The sequence below is a fragment of the Dromiciops gliroides genome, chromosome 6 (assembly GCF_019393635.1).
Source record: "Dromiciops gliroides isolate mDroGli1 chromosome 6, mDroGli1.pri, whole genome shotgun sequence".
Classification (NCBI taxonomy): Eukaryota; Metazoa; Chordata; class Mammalia; order Microbiotheria; family Microbiotheriidae; genus Dromiciops; species Dromiciops gliroides.
Genome location: NC_057866.1, coordinates 146463331 through 146476861, shown reverse-complemented (window position 1 = coordinate 146476861; position 13531 = coordinate 146463331).

Genomic DNA, 13531 nt, shown 5'->3' with positions numbered 1-13531 from the left:
CCCATATATGGGTATAGCCACAAGGCAGCAGAGGTTTAAAATCAGGGTTTTCTTTCCCCTAGGTGAGTTACCTGCCAAGGCTGATGAGCCCCACCTGCCCATAGCAACTGGTTTTAAGGTGCCAGTGACTCACCTTCGCCCCTTCTCCTGTTAGTGAAAACAGTTCCGCCACAAGAAGGCCAGGAGTTGGGCTTCAGTCCTCAGAGGCTATTTGAGATGTATGCCATTGGAGCATTTTATAGAGCATGGGAGCTTATCCCTACTCCCACCCAGGTATGACAACCTTACTACAGTAAGAGTATGAAGAGTATGAAGCAGTGTTGATGGAAAGATGTGTTCATTACTTTTTGTATGTTAGAAAGCATTTGATGTGCTAAGGCAAAATCCTTCCTTAAAAGCTGTACTCTTGGAGGGGATGTGGGAAAGGTGGGACACTAATCCACTGTTGGTGGAGTTGTAAAAAGATTCAACAATTCTGTAGAGCAATTTAGAACTATGACCAAAGGGCTATAGAACTGTGCATATGCTTTGATCCAGCAATACCACTGCTAGGTTTATATCCCAAAGACATCCCCAAATAGAGAAAAAGACCTATTTGTACAGAAATATTTATAGCAGCTCTTTTTGTGGTGACTAAAAATTGGAAATCAAAGGAATGGCCATCAATCGGGGAATGGCTAAACAAGCTGTGGTATGTTATGGTGATGGAATATTATTGTGCTATAAGAAATGACAAGCAGGATGATTTCAGAAAGGCCTGCAAAGACATGTATGAAATGATGTATAGTGAGGAGATCAGAACCAACAGATAATTGTGCACAAAGCAAGCAATATTGTTTGATGAAGAATTGTAAATGACTTAACTATTCTCAACAATACAATGATTGAAGACAATGCCAAAGTACTATTGATCAAACATACAATCCACCTCCAAAGAAAGAACTGATATCGATGGAACAGGCTGAAGCATGCTATTTTTCATTTTCTTTCATTTGTTTCTTTTAATCAAGTTTTTTTTTATACAAAATGATAAATATGGTAATGTTTGACATAATGACACATGTATAACCCATATTTGATTGTTTGCCACTTCAGGGAAGGAAGAGGGGAGGAGGGAAATTGGGATAAAAATTGGGACCCAAAAATATAAATGAAAATGTTTATTACAAAAAAAGAAGAAAATATTCTCCAGCAATTGTTCTTCCATACATATGATTACGCCACATCAGATGTGTTGAAAGATATAACAATGAGGTTACTTTATATAACAAGCCTCTGATTATTAACAGGTGATGAGTCAAGACCTGTGGTGATTCATGGATCTCCATCTAAGGGTATTTCTCAAAGATGTTTGCTACTATCATGGAGGATGCTGAGTGTAAATTAGATTGTGAGGCCTTGCAGATGCTAATATTGATGGCTGACAGTATACTAAGGGTAAAAGAACAAAAACCTGTCATACTACATTGCTAGTGAAACGCAATACCTATGAACCTAAAATAGTCTAGCCTAGGCATCCAAATAGGAAAAAAACAAGCAAACCAACATAGAAGTACATGTTTTATGCCAGCAAGGCACAAAATATTATATCCTCCAAAGAAATAAAGTGGAATTCACCGAAAAGAAAAAGGAAAATGAATTAATTATCTTAAGTCTGGTAGTCTGGTGTGCACACAAGTGGTGTGTAATTTGTTGTCAAAGAAATGTAAGAATGAAAAAGGAGATGACTGCTACTGTAATAACAGCAAATGATAATTGATGAACATTTTGCATAAAAATAATGGACCAATGAATGGATTGATAATAGACAATGGAGAGAAGGCTTATTTAATTTATCTATTCTTTACAAAAATAATGAGGTTTGTACTAAGAAGGATGAATAAAAAAAAAATTAGACGAGGGGGCTAGTAGGTGGTGTAGTGGATAAAGCACCAGCCCTAGATTCAGGAGGACCTGAGTTCAAATCAGGCTTCAGACACTTGACACTTAATAGCTGTGTGACCCTGGGCAAGTCACTTAACCCTCATTGCCAACCCCCCCAAAAAAATACATGAGATGAAGAGGAAACCCAAGATGAGACCAAAGATGATAAAATAATTCAAGTCACAAATTTTGGAAAATTAGATCCTCAGGTAGTTAGAGAAATGTGGAATGTGTTTATGAGCCAGTTCATGAATCTTTGAAACATCATAAAAAACAAGAAATATCATGGAGAATGGGAAGACAAATTATACAAATGTTTTTAAAAAGTTTAAGAGAATGGAACCTACACACTGCTGAACCAATAAGGTTAATTTCAGTTTTAGGCAAAATTCTAATATTGCTAAAGTAATGGTCAAATAATCTCTAGAAAAGGAAGAGGGAATCATGAAAAACCAGCTAGCAAAAAGTTATTAAGAATAGATCATGCCACCCTAAATGGATTTCTTATTTTGACAGGTAGGTCAAGGGAATGCTGAAGATAACTGTATATATTTTTGAAAAGGTTTTGATGTTTTTCCATACTATTGTTAGGAAAAAGTTGGTGATATGTGGCCTACATAATAGCACAGTAGTCATCAATATTTTTATATCATCTTTAAAGAAGTCTACCTTAAATTCCTAAGGGAGTTGAATTTCACCTTTTACTGTTTATCTTTTTTTTTTTCAGCGATATAGCTAATTGCAGATGGTGCAAAGTAGAGATAAATATTCCACTGAATGATAATTCGGGATTCAAAATAGATACAAAAAGCTAGTTCTATCTAATAAAAATGAAATTGAATATAAATAAATATAAATTCTTACATATTGGTTAAAAATCAATATTAGATGGACAGAACTTCAAAGGCACTGATAGATTTATCTTCCTCAAGGACAAAAAAAACAGATTGCAACTTCAACATAAATCAATAGTTCTAAAAGGAAACCAAAAATAATAATGTTATCTTATGTCACATGAAAGATACATTGAATGAGAAAATTTAGGATTCTGCCTTGCTGTGTTCAGGACAGAGCACATCAGATATGCTATATTCAGGTCTGTGTACTATTTTTAAAAAGGTTATAAGCAGGGGGTAGCTAGGTGGCATAGTGGATAAAGCACCGGCCCTGGATTCAGGAGTACCTGAGTTCAAATCTGGCCTCAGACACTTGACACTTAACTAGCTGTGTGACCCTAGGCAAGTCACTTAACCCTCATTGCCCTGCCCCCCCCCAAAAAAAAAAGGTTATAAGCAATACTAAGTGGCAGAGTGGATATAGGACAGCAGTTGATGTCAGGAAGATATGAGTTTAATTCTAACATAACTCTTACTATCTGAGTTGCTCTGAGCAAGTCACTTAACATCATTCTGTCTGTTTCCTCATCTCTAAAATGGTAACAACAAAAACAATAAACTGCTACTTCCCAAGAGTGTTTTGAGGATAAAAAAATGAGATAATGTTTGTTAAGTGCTTGGCAAACCTAAAAGTACTAGTAAAGTAATTGTTTCTCTTTATTCTGAAACATGCAAATATATCTGGAGATTAGAAACTTTTTCAGTCCAATTATAATACTTATTTAATATAATTAATTTGTTTTATTTCCAGTTTAAAAGAATAAATGTCCATGTTATTGTTTTTAAATAACATTAAATCTTTTTTTATTTGATGTCTTTCACTCAAACTTTTAAATATATATTTTTATTTTCATTTTGATTCTATTATTCTTTTGTTGTCATATTTTCAAATAAGCAAAATTTCATGTCACAGAGAATTTCTACAAATTTATATCCATTTCCCTTTTGTTCCTTTTCTTGAATATTAATATCTTTTTAAAAATCACATATGTTAAGCATGATTTCTCATGCATCAAAATGCACTTGCAAGTTTAAATTATATTTTTTCCACAATGTTTTCTCATGAATTAGCTTTATGGTTTCTATGATTTACTTTATTATTTCCCGGTTTCAAAATAAAAAAAGCAAAAACAAAAACACAACACTCTTTTTTACTTCTACCTTGACCCTTTTTGAAATAACAGAGTCATGTTTGCTGCTTTCAAATCCTCTAGAATCTCTCCCAAGTCTAGTGAACTTTAAAAAATGTCAGTGAAAGGTTCACTGGTTTTCTTGTTCACTTCCTTTAAAATTCATGGATACACGTCATCTCTACTCAATGCTTGTCTACTTGAAGTTCACCTTCTTTACCACTTCTGCTTTTATCTGTTGAACTTTTTTCCTGACAATCCTATGAAATCAATAGTCTTTTAGAGCATATCTTTGCATTTTTATCATCTTCACTTAATGTATCCAAATTAATATTTTCACTTGATAATGATTAACCTGCTACACAATTTAAATTCCATGCTATGACTCAAAAACCAATTTTTAAATGTTTACTGAAGTGAAAACAGCAGAAACTGTGGACAACTTAATGTTTCCAGTTACACATTAATTTTCCTAAAGAGCTCCTTTATACTTCAGTGGATTTAATGCTTTTGGGGGAAAAAAAATTACAAAATGATCATATTACTGCTCTATTCTTTCAAGAGAAAAAAAAAAGTCTGAACATCATTCTGTGGGAAACTTATTCAATCTAGTTCTACACATATTTTGATTTATACTGAAATATCTATGAAGATTTTCCTTGACAGTTTAGGCAAATCTCTTATGCACATGCTCATCTCTGTAATATATGAGGATTATTTCAGAATAAGAAGGCTTCTAAATTTCAGTGTATAGAGTACTGGGCACAGTTATTTAATCAGTCAGTCAACAAACACTTATTAAGCAAATACTATGTGCCAGGCACTATGTTAAGATTAGCCAGGTCTTAGGAAGGTTGCGATTCATATCTTGCTTCTGACATGTATATTCTGTAGATCACCTGACAAGCCACTTAAACTCAATTTTCTTATCTGACGAAAAGGAAGAAGTAAGAAAATATCTAAAGTAACTACTAATTTTAAAGATCAAATGAAATATTATTTATAGAGCACTTTGCAAACCTATATTTTTTAAAATTATAATAAGGACTGTGATGACATTTACACTATTTACATATTAAAGAAGACCAACTGTCAGGACCTAGACTCTCAAAGGCAGGGGTCATTTAAAAAATTTTTTTTTTTTTTGCAGAGCAATGAGGGTTAAGTGACTTGCCCAGGGTCACACAGCTAGTAAGTGTCAAGTGTCTGAGGCTGGATTTGAACTCAGGTCCTCCTGAATCCAGGGCTGGTGCTTTACCCATTGTGCCACCTAGCTGCCCCAGCAGGGGTAATTTAGGAAGTATCATGTGGGAGGACCACTCAAGCAACCCTTAGCTATGTAGCTAGGCAACCCCTCTTGGTATCGGTTATAGATTTTCATAGTAATTCCAAGCCATGCTAATTCCCTCACCTTCTGGTATGATCAGGTTTTGATACTATGAAGTGCAAGAGCTCAATAATTTGTGTGTCTTGTATAAAATGGAAATGAAATGAAAGCATTATTATTCAAATTATATGTATATACATGTATATATGACTATGTATTTAAATTATATATAATATGTGTGTATTTAAATATATGTATATACAAGTGTGTCATCATATACATATACATGTAAACATCTACCTATATGCATATGCACATGTACATGCACATGTGTGTATGCATGTTTGTATGTATTAGAAAATGAAAGAAAATATCTAGGAAGAAGGTGCCTGAGTAACGGAAGGTTGATCCTATAAGTTTTCAGTTCTATACAGCATTTAAAAAATGCCTTGAAATGGTATACTTTCTTTCACATAAATATGTACAGATAATTAATTTCTCATTACTTCTCATTACAAAATGATCATATTACTGCTCTATTCTTTCAAGAGAAAAAAAAAAGTCTGAACATCATTCTGTGGGAAACTTATTCAATCTAGTTCTACACATATTTTGATTTATACTGAAATATCTATGAAGATTTTCCTTGACAGTTTAGGCAAATCTCTTATGCACATGCTCATCTCTGTAATATATGAGGATTATTTCAGAATAAGAAGGCTTCTAAATTTCAGTGTATAGAGTACTGGGCACAGTTATTTAATCAGTCAGTCAACAAACACTTATTAAGCAAATACTATGTGAAACTTGTGAAACTTGTGAAAATACTAGTTTCTAAAAATCTGTGGATTTTTTGAAAATTGGGACATAGTTTTCTCATATAAACAATAATTATAATAGGTAGTTAGCTTAGATTTGGGTGGTATCAGATTTTCCCATGCACCTCTGTCCAAAATACCAGGAACTTTAGTGGTGAAATCAAGGAAGAAGATGAAGTTAGTATATACATAAGAATTTAGTTTCTATTATTTGATCTCATTATTAATATTGTTAGTCTGTGATTCATCAGTGTGTTACAAATATGTACATAATATATACATCCATTCATAGTGTGTTGTTTAAATTAATTACAATAGACCCCACTTTTGGGTAAGCATATTATTAATTTTTCAATATTATACCAGTAAAGGATTAACAATATGTGTCCTTAACATCTCATAATCATAAGCCCTGTGATAGAGAAAGCAGGGTGAGAATTTCAGCATGCCAGTTAGAGCACACAGGAGAAAAGCACCAAAAGACCCATGTACTTTCCCAGAGAGACAGCATGTGGTCTCAAGGAGACCCAAGAGAGAATGCTATTGAGACAGAGACCATGTGGTCTCAGAAAACCAAGTGAGACCCAGAAGATGCCCTAGAAGTTCCAGAAATCCCAGAAGCCCCTGAATGACATTTTCCAAGATTTTTTTAACCTCTTTTTATTGAGGTGGGTAATTATATATTGATAAAGGCAAATTGGCTCATTATACATCAAACAAATCTAATTGGTTAGCATTATTCAACAATTTTGGTTATTATGACTTAAAGGTTTGGTCAATCAATCAATAAACATTTATTAAGTGACTACTATAATCCAAGAATTGTACTAATGGGGATTAAAATTTTTAAAAGGCAGCAAAAGACAGTCCCTGACACAATGGAGCTCACAATTTAATTGCAAATAATAACAATTCAATTTGTTACTTTATAGTTTATGACTTTTTATTACAATAACGCATGAGCTAGAGTGTGCAAATATTTCACAATATTTTCTGATATCATTTTACCCCTATTTTGTGGAAGAATCCACTGATGCTGAGGTGAGGCTGATGTCACAGATGGACATCTTGTGCATGTTGATGTTGGGATTTGATCCCAGTTCTTCTAATTCCAAGGCCAGTGTTCCATCCTGCTAAAACATACATACATACACACACACACACACACACACACACACACACACACATACTCTGCTTCTACATAATTCACAGTGATCTTACAGGAGATACTACCTTTTGAGTAGGAGATTATTGGGGAATATCTCAGTCACTTTTGGAATGTTTCAACACCAAAGTGTTGCATGAGCCTTAGGGCCATGTTAAAGTAACTCATGCTGCCTAGCTTTGCTTTCATAAAGAAAAAGGAAAGAAAGAATGTACCTCAGCAAAATGCTCTATCTTTGGTTTCACATGCAAAACATGCCCAATAGTCAGATCACTGTTACCACCCTTAAATTGCAAATTGAATAGCAGAGCCCTAGGCTGTGTGTGTGATTAATGCCTGCTTTCCATGCATAGAAATAAATAATAAGTGTAGAGTAGAGCCCTTTTATTTAAACTGCATTTTTATAACAGGGGCTAATTCTACATTCCTGTAGCACAATTGGCTCTGATCCAAGGACTTGAATCATTCAGCCTCAGGTTGTGAAATTTGTGTCTTGATAGGCAGAGAAGGAACTAAGAGATCCCCAGCCACAAAGGAAACTGTATAAATTAGTATTGGGGAGTCAGACCAAGGAAAATTTTAGTTGTCTCTGACCCCACTATCTCTTTATTGACTTAAGCATAGTTAGTGATGGAAGCATCTCAAGTATGTCCTCAATTCATCATATCCATTTAACTCTTAGTTCCTATCTTCCAGGGTGCCAAACTCACTATATAATTGATTGTTACTTGAACAATTTACAAATCTCTGTGTACTTCTGTTTCCTTACTTATAAATTAAAGTCATACTTGATAACTTTAGATCCCTTTCCTGCACATTATTTTCTTAAATAATCAGACAGGAAAAATGGAAACCCTAATTAATCATAGAATTTCAAAGTTCAAAGGGCATTCATCAATAATTTAGTCCAAATAGAAGAAAGGAATTCCCATAACATCGTATCCCACAAATCTAGTCTCTGCTCAGTGACCTCCAGTGAGGAGAAACCCACATTTTTTGAACAAGTCCACTTTTAGAAAAGTCTAATTGTTAGGAAGTTTTGTTTTCTTTTGTTTTACTTCAAGCCTAAATTTGTTTGTTTGTAACTTCTACCCATTGTTCTTATTCCTGCCCTCTGTGGCTAAAAGGAACAAGCCTAGACCTACTCAATGTGTTAGCCCTTTCAAATATTTGAGCAGACCTAACAAGCCTTGCCCTGACATTTCCTTCTCTAAGCTAAACATGCTGAGTTCATTCAAGCTATCCACATCTTCCATAGACTCAATGTCCTTAGCAATCCTAGTTAATGTCTTTTGGAAACTAGCCAGCTTATGAATGTTTGTTTGTTTTAATTGAGGCACCCAGGACTGAAAACAATACTCCTGGTGAGTGTAAACACGACAGAGTACAATGGGGATAGCACTTCCCCATTCCTGAAATCTATGGCCCTCTTAATGTAACTCACAATTATATTAGGTTCTTTGGCTGCTACATCACACTATTGAAGAAAGAAGGAAGGAAGGAAGGAAGGAAGGAAGGAAGGAAGGAAGGAAGGAAGGAAGGAAGGAAGGAAGGAAGGAAGGAAGGAAGGAAGGAAGGAAGGAAGGAAGAATTCGTAGAAATTACAAGCAGCCTAATTTAGGCTTGAGGTAAGGGGGAAATTGACAATTAGAGAATCATTAATTAGATGAAAATGAGAGTATTAACTTTATACTTTTCTCATTTTTTTTCCTTACTGTATAACAGCAGCTCAGGTTGAAGAGAAATTTATGACATCTACTGCTGTGTTTAAAAAGAAAATTGTTATGTTCAATACTTGGGGAAAATATGTATATTTGAAGCCTGAAGAGAAACAGACATCTAGGAAAGAAAATTGATCTGAGTGCCATGTTCATTGTCAGGTTAAGTCACTCATTAAAGCAAAAATTTCAGGAGAGAACCAAAGCAACTAGAGAAATAAGAAAAATTATGTTTTTATAAACAAACAGACTGGAAATATAATGAAGCCACATAGATAAAACTAGTAACAAATTAAAATGCTAATTTATAGCAATTGTTTCAACCTTAAATATGAAAGGAAAATTAAGATATTATTAATGGATCAAAGCCAAAGTATTAAAAAATTGGAGATTTTATCCTGGTATCCTTGAATAGCTCCCCATATACTTATTGGTAATATAGAAATGCATAAGTAGTGTGAGGGGAAAGAAAAGGGAGAAGATAGTTGTCAGGGTAACCCTGATCAATCAATCTTAATTAATAATAATTTTATAATAAAATGGATTTTAAAAATTAAAATAACAACAAATTATAATGAATAATTAATTTTAAAATAAAAATAAATTAATCATAAACGTTCCCCTGGCCACTTGATTAAATTGTAAGATTGGAAGGGCCAGATAATAGAGACCAAAAATAAAAAGAGATGAGGCACTTAGTTCTTAAAGGAAGCATTTTTAAAGTGATTATTCTCATATACTCCTTTTGGAAGGATAAAGTTATATGATCAGCTTCTTAGATGAGTAATCATCCATATCACTGATAACATTTTTTAAAAAAACAAGACATACTCTCTAAGGAGTCAGTTGAGGGAGCTATATCTGATTTTCAAGAAGAGAGCCAGTTATGGAGGAAGAACCCAAGTCATGAAAGGGAAGTCCTTTTCTTTTCCCACTAATTTCTGTTGTAGTTCTGTAGGAGCAATAAGAGGCTTTCTCTTTCCTCCGTCCACTACTCACCAATGCCAATGATGTTTTACAGTGTAGCAACTGACCTGTAACAACTGACCAGTATGCCCAACAAAGAACAAGGCCAGAGAGCCCAACTACAGAGATAAAAAAGTAAGTCCTAGCATTCAGAAGCTAAACTTGGAGAGAGAAGCAGGTCTAGAAAGCCCAGCTGAGAAACTGCCAATCAGTGATGCTGTGCCCAGTGGGAGGTGGCATGAGGATACTGAGAAAAGAAAAAAAGATTGTCAGATAATTGTAGTATCAGAGGTGTAAATTTAATTGGTCATATGCATTCCCTAAGTGTGTATTTCTTTACTAGTGTGTTCTACATGGATGCATGCCCTTCTCATTAAAAATGATTGTAAACAGGTAAACCCCAGAGTTATGAGAGGAAAGATTTGTCAACCTATGCCATTTGATAAAATGCTTTGTTTTTGAGCTAAATGTTTCTCCTGGCCTATTATTAAAGGTAATGCATTAGTGTTTGAAACTTGAAACAGTTAGTTATCCTAGGAATGAAGATGGATGGGTGGGTGGCTAGCTGGTGATATATATTGTAGCTATGCCTTTACATCTAACTTATAAATGTTTCAATAAAAACTATATATGTCAACATGTATAATTTGCTCTGTTTTATGTCTTGTACAAATAAATATAACTAAAATAAATATTCATGTTTACATTTCCCTCACACGGAAGATGTCTTGACCTCCAGATCACTCTTATAGTTTCAATGACTTTAGCACCTAACTCAGAGTTTTACTCTCTACCCACATTATCTGCCACAGTACTCAGTTGTTTGTTTTTAAAATAAAAGTATTTTATTATTTTTCAGTGTAAGGATAGTTTTCAACATTTGTTTTCAGAGGATTTTTAGTTCCAAATTTTTCTGCCATCCTTCCTTGCCTCCCTCCTCCCCAAGAAGGAAAGCAATCTAATACGTTATATATGTACAATCACATTAAACATATTTCTGAATTAGTCATATTGTGAAAGAAGAATCAGAGCACAAGGGAAAAACCTCAAAAAAGAAGGAAAATAAATAACCCCAATGTAGAAACAGTACAGTTCAATGTGCATTCATAATCCACAGTTCTTTTTTCTGGATGTTGAGAACATTTTCTATCATCAGTTATTTGAAATTGTTTTGGATCATTGCACTGCTGAGAAGAGCCATGTCTATCACAGTTGTTTATCACACAATGTTGCTATTACTGTGTATAATGTTATCCTGGTTCTGCTCCTCTCAGTCAGTATCAGTTCATATAAGTCCTTCCAGGTTTCTCAACTCCTTTTGCTCATCGTTTCTTACAGCACAATAGTATTTCATTACATTGACATACCACAACTTGTTTAGCCATTCCCCAATTGATGGGATTATATTGATGCTGACAACCCTCTGAAACTTGAACCACACAATTTTTTAATCTCTTCTATGCTAATAACTTTCTTTTCCCCTCTACTTCAGACATATACTGTCACATTCACAACTTGGAATAAACCATCTCACAGAAATATATTGCCTCCAAGATCCATAATTACAAGATTCTATTCTACAACCATAATTTATTTTTACACCCTTTTCTCCCACTTTCTCATTCACAAATAAACTATTCTTCAAAGTGATCACTGGTCCCATAACCTTATTGTTCTCCTATATTTCCACTAATATGGCTTTATCTACCATCATATTCCACTTTTACCCCATGGTCTTCCTTCCTTCCTTCCTTTTTTCTTTCCTTCTTTCTTTCTTTCTTTCTTTCTTTCTTTCTTTCTTTCTTTCTTTCTTTCTTTCTTTCTTTCTTTCTTTCTTTCAAGTAGACAATGAGAATCTTTTGTCCTACATAATTATATATTCATTCTCTCCATCCACTTTAACCCCAACCCTTTTTAATGTCTCCCATTTCTACCACTTCTGAAATTTATTTCTAAAAGGTCAGTAGTAATATCATACTAATCTAATGTTTTTCTTTCAGTCTTCATCCTTCTTCACATCTCTGTCATTTTAAAAATTAATGGTTAGACTCTTCTTCTGGATACCCTTTTCTTTTGAGGTGCTATACAATTCTGGTTCCTCAATACTTCTCTTTTCCCTTCACTAGTTCCTCATTGTCTTCCATAACCCCTTAATATGGGGATTGCCCAAGGATTTTCTTTCTAAATTACTAAAAGTTCTCCCTCATAATCAGGGTCAAGAATTTCTTCTTGGATAATACTTTGGGTTGTTGCACTGTTAAAAGTATCTTATTGAGCTTGTGACTCTACTGCCAATGCTGAGTATTTTGCTGATCTTAGAAATATTAGACTCCTGTCTTGGAGTATTATCTGATCATACTATGATACACTTTAGAACTAAGTAGGACTTTCAGGGAAACAATCAGGAATCAATATGGCATACTGGTCATACTAATAAAATTTTATTAATGAAGATAATGACATTTGTGATTATTGGTAAATCACTTCATCTCTCTAGGGCTTAATTTCTTTATCTGTAAAATGAAGCACAATGTTACTTGTGACACCTAATAAGAAGGCTAAAATGATATATAAAAATGCCAGATATTATTACTTCTCACACTCTATTCCTCCTCCCCCCTCCCTGCCCAATGTCAAAGTACCCAAGGCTTTCAAAAACATTATACACAGGTCATGGTTCTCTTTGTTTCTCTCTCTCTCTCTCTCTCTCTCTCTCTCTCTCTCTCTCTCTCTCTCTCTCTCTCTCTCTCTCTCTCTCTCTCTTGTCCCCCACTGAATGCTATGCTACTTTTTTCCTCTCATACCCATCCTCACTATTTTTTCATGACTGTCTCCTTATACTTTCATTCACCATGAGGTAGACTGTGACCTCACTCATACTCTCTTAACTTCTTCTTCTCTTACTCCTTCCCAGCCCCCATCACCATTCCCTTTTTACACTAGAACAAAAAGCTCAAATAAAACAACCTTATGCCCTGAAGCCATGCTCTCCAGATTGGTGATTGTCTGCCTAGATCACTATTTTATAATGGGGCACCACCATGTTTCAATTCAATCAGCCTCAACTCTCTAGATTTCTTCTCTTCTTCATGATCCCCTTTTTTCCATTCAGGTAACCTTTGCCTGATTTATAGCTCTTTGAATGCATTCTCCCCACCTTTTACAGTGTGAGTTTCTTGAGTAGCTTCTATCTTATTTGCTTGTCATCATATCCCCAATAATTAGCACATTCACTGGCAAATACTAAATGTTTAATAAATGATCCATCCTTCCTTCCATCCATCTATCTATCTATCTATCTATCTATCTATCTATCTATCTATCTATCTATCTATCTATCTGTCATCTATCTATTTATCTATTTAAAGATATAATATGATTATTGCTTCTGTCCAGAAGGAGTGTGGAAAAGATAGAGAGCAGCAAGAAGTATAATTACCTCAATAATCCATTTTATTTTTCTAAGACATTATTTCAGGTATTTTGAAAGGATAGTGTTTATGGCAACTGACATTTATTTGGTGATTTAAGGTTTATAAAGCAATTTTCAACAAAGAAATTGTGGTACTCTGGACAGCATTCTAAGAT